This window comes from Ovis aries, chromosome 14, assembly GCF_016772045.2.
Source record: "Ovis aries strain OAR_USU_Benz2616 breed Rambouillet chromosome 14, ARS-UI_Ramb_v3.0, whole genome shotgun sequence".
Taxonomy (NCBI): domain Eukaryota; kingdom Metazoa; phylum Chordata; class Mammalia; order Artiodactyla; family Bovidae; genus Ovis; species Ovis aries.
In genome coordinates, this window is record NC_056067.1 from 65312345 (window position 1) to 65316960 (window position 4616).

Sequence of the window (4616 nt, forward strand, 5' to 3'; positions counted from 1 at the left end):
ACCCAGACGCCGTCTTACAGAACGGAAGTGGCTCAGTCTTGGGTTTGCATTGGCCCAGTGACCCATACGGGCTGCGCTTTGTTTTCAGGGAAATGTAGTTAACACCGCTGTCGGCCATGGCTAGGCTAGGTGCTCCAGACTTCCAGGAAAATTCCGCCCGACCCCGGTGGGTGGCTGGGAAGCAGTTTTCCAAGGCTGCGAGTTACTGGCGGGGTTCACGCTTCTTAAAGGGGATGCACCCAGATATCCGTGGAACCACTTTCTCAAAGACAGAAAAAGGGGATGTCAGCACGCGTAGAGTCACACAGGGCATCAAACATTCTAAAATTTTAAGAACTTGAAATTGAGAATGTGGTACAGGTAGAGGACTTAGTGACGTCAATATTTTGCAAAATTATGAGGGCATACATACTTAGAGGTCAAAGACATTTATGATACACACCTACAAGTAATATTTCGCATTATGATTGCAATGAATATACCTGAAGACAAACACATTTTGAAGGGCTTAGACTCAAAGTGGCAGGCTGATGAATATTCCCCGAAGACACCTCAGTCCTCATCTTCGGAACTCATGAATGTTACCTTATATAGTCAGAGACTTTGCCAACTCGATTAGGGATTTGGAGATGAGATTACCCCAAAAGTATGTTTGAACTGAACTGATGGCGTTTTTCATAAAAGTGATTTAAATACTTTGGAAGTTTCTTTCAGTTCAGTCCAGTCACTCAGTCGTGTCTGACTCTTTGTGACCCCATGAGTCGCAGCACGCCAGGTCTCCCTGTCCATCACCTACTCCCGGAGTTCACTCAGACTCACGTCCATAGAGTCAGTGATGCCATCCAGCCATCTCATCCTCGGTCGTCCCCTTCTCCTCCTGCCCCCAATCCCTCCCAGCATCAGAGTCTTTTCCAATGAGTCAACTCTTCGCATGAGGTGGCCAAGGTACTGGAGTTTCAGCTTTAGCATCATTCCTTCCAAAGAACACCCAGGACTGATCTCCTTCAGAATGGATTGGTTGGATCTCCTTGCGGTCCAAGGGACTCTCAAGAGTCTTCTCCAACACCACAGTTCAAAAGCATCAATTCTTCGATGCTCAGCTTTCTTCACAGTCCAACTCTCACATCCATACATGACCACTGGAAAAACCATAGCCTTAACTAGACGGACCTTTGTTGGCAAAGTAATGTCTCTGCTTTTCAATATGCTATCTAGGTTGGTCATAACTTTTCTTCTGAGGAGTAAATGTCTTTTAATGTCATGGCTGCAGTCACCATCTGCAGTGATTTTGGAGCCCAAAAAAATAAAGTCTGACACCGTTCCCACTGGTTCCCCATCTCTTTGCCATGAAGTGATGGGACCAGATGCCATGATCTTCGTTTTCTGAATATTGAGCTTTAAGCCAACTTTTTCATTCTCCTCTTTCACTTTCATCAAGAGGCTTGTTAGTTCCTCTTCACTTTCTGCCATAAGGGTGGTATCATCTGCATATCTGAGGTTATTGATATTTCTCCCGGCAATCTTGATTCCAGCTTGTGCTTCTTCCAGCCCAAAGTTTCTCATGATATACTCTGCATATGAGTTAAATAAGGAGGGTGACAATATACAGCCTTGACATACTCCTTTTCCTATTTGGAACCAGTCTGTTTTTCCATGTCCAGTTCTAACTGTTGCTTCCTGACCTGCACATAGGTTTCTCAAGAGACAGGTCAGGTGGTCTGGTATTCCCATCTCTTTCAGAATGTTCCACAGTTTATTGTGATCCACAGAGTCAAAGGCTTTGGCATAGTGAATAAAGCGGAAATAGAAGTTCTTTGGATTTCATAAAGAAACATGTACTAATGTGTCTTTTATAAAACCCAAGTGATGTAATCTGAACTTTGGAAAGCAGGCGATTCCTGTATTTGATCAAATTGTGGAAATTATGTAAAAGTATCAATGTCTGGAAATATACCTTGAATTATTTAAAAGTTAAATGAGGCAGGGTAGGGCTAAGTGTCCTTTGTAAAAATGAGTAAATATTTTTATGTATGTCAAGTATGTTAATTATTAGGAGTATAAAGTGGTGAATAATGTTATGGGAACCTAGCCAAGTCATTCAGTGAAGAAAACTGAAGTTCCATCACACTTATTGTCTTCTCAGATATCTGGCAAATGAAAACAAAATGTCCAACATCATGAATTAGTAGGGAAATGCAATCAGATAATAGTCTCCACACTTTTTAAAACGGGTAATATTTAAAATACTAACCATACTAACCAACTACTGGTGAGAAATATAGGGGAACTGAATACTGTCAATGGGAATGCAAATGGGTAGTCATTCATTTTAGAATATGAAACCAAGTGTTCATATAAAGGAGTTTATTTACTTGTTTTCTTACTTGTGGCAGGCAAACTGGAAAGAAACCACAAAACCCTATCCTTTAACAGATTAATGGATAAACAGTTAAACGATGGACTATCCAAATAATATATTTATCAGAAAAAAATTATTCACGTTGGCAACTTGAATTGATTCTTAAAGTAACTATGCATGTAGAAAGAAAATGACAAATATAAAAGTAAACGTCAAACACTCCAATGATATTAAAGTTCTGGAAAACACTGCGTTACTGAATTGGAGAGGTACCCACAGGCCATCTCCACACTAGGGGTGTGCACACAGATGGCATTCAAGTTACAGTTGAGGAGTGCTTTACAGAACCAGTTCAGTAAGATGCATTAAGTAAGGAGACAGCTCATTTGCTTCTCTTCTCATCTCATTTGAAGGCCTTTCTCTAGAATGAGCATACTGGTGACAAATGAGGTTAGACCTTTGGCTCAAAGCTTTGCCACACTCACTGCACACATAGGGGCTCTACGGGTAGTGATGGATGTTTGTTATGATGATGGTTCCATGCATGGTTGAAATTTATCAAGTTGGACAATTTAGGGATGTTCTATTCAGTGCAGACCAACTATACATAAGCTCAATTAAATCTGCATAAAAATTGACTTCACATAAAAATCCGAATCTTTTTGGAAAAGGAGAACTCTGGCAATCACACCTCAAATCCATTCTCTCTTGGTCTCGTGGGAGGGATTCTGTCGCAGTAGCAATGAAGACTGGTGAGCAATCAAAGTTACCCAGGATCTGTCTGGGTCCTAAAAATCACATGCCCGGACTACAGGATTTCTGCTGTTATTCCCCACTGTCTTCACTGTGAAGTAATGGCCTTAGATAAACAATTTGCAGATGCTATACGATGCCAAAACCAGTTCTGTAACACCTGAGAATTTTTGCAAAAACTTTATCGTAAACAGCCACGGGAACATTTGTGGATGCAGTTTTAGAAAAGGTGTGTCCCTTCTTGTTTGCTAGTCTCTCAGTTCCTATTAACTACATGCCTGTTTCCGTAACAAGTATGATTCCCACCCAATGTCTGTAACTTAACACTCAGCAACACCAGCCCCAAGCTATGGATATTATGGTATGTGGCTCTGTTATGGCCGGACCTAGGGAACTTCTCCCCTTGAACAATACTGGGGGCATGATGTGACATCCCATGTGAAAAGACAACTTATGCAGCTCCAAAAAAACAAAACAAAAAAAAAAACAAAACACACACACACACAACCCACTGGTGCTGCTCACAACTATCCTCATCTCAGGGTGACCTGAAGCCCTACCAAAAAATCTGACATCTGGTCACATTAGTCCCACAGAACCCTGCAGGCTACCCCAGGAGGCCTTGGGTAACAATGTAAATTAGATCAAACTAGACTGAATACTGTTCTCTGCCATTATCATTCCCACTGAAGTACACAAAGTTTGGAACACCCACAAAACTTGTTCCTCTTCATCCTGATAGTCCAATGTGGTTCTTAACAGCAGTCTCAAAGTGAACAAAACCAAAGACGCATGTTGTGTTAAACAATAGTCTTTATTTTTACACAAAGTAGTGCAAAATGAGGCAGTTCCCCAAAGGGTGACTTGGAGCTAGAAAATCCATCCTGAGCATAAAAGGATCCAATACCACCAAATAATGTAAACCTCTATGAGCTTCCAGCAGCACCCAGACTGGCAAAGCTGCTTAGGTTGTGTCCTACGCAGTTGACAGGACTTAAGAGCATGACACCACCCAAGTCCTCAGGCCACTTATGCTTCCGTCTAGGGGACAGGAGAGCACAAAGTCTACCTACACTGATATCACTGTATGTGGATCTGCCGCTTGGTAGAGCTAAGAAACTCACAATGACATGAGGTCTGTCAAGGGCCCTGGGAGGTCACAAACTACAGCCTAGCTCCTCAGAGTTTCCTAGGAACTGGGTACCCACAGACTATTGCCACATTAGGGCTGTGCACACAGATGGCACTCAACTTACTGTTGAGAAGTCCCTCACAGAGCCAGTTCAGTAAGATGTGTTAACTAAGGCAACAGCTCATTCGCTTCTCTCCCCATCTCATTTGAAGGCCTTTCTCTAGTATGAGCATACTGGTGACAAATGAGGTTAGACCTTTGGCTCAAAGCTTTTTTACACTCACTACACTGCTCTACGGGCTGTTGGGTTCTGGTGTTCAGTTAGAGCACACATTTGACAGAAAAGATTCCCCCACTTGCTGTGCTGGCGCT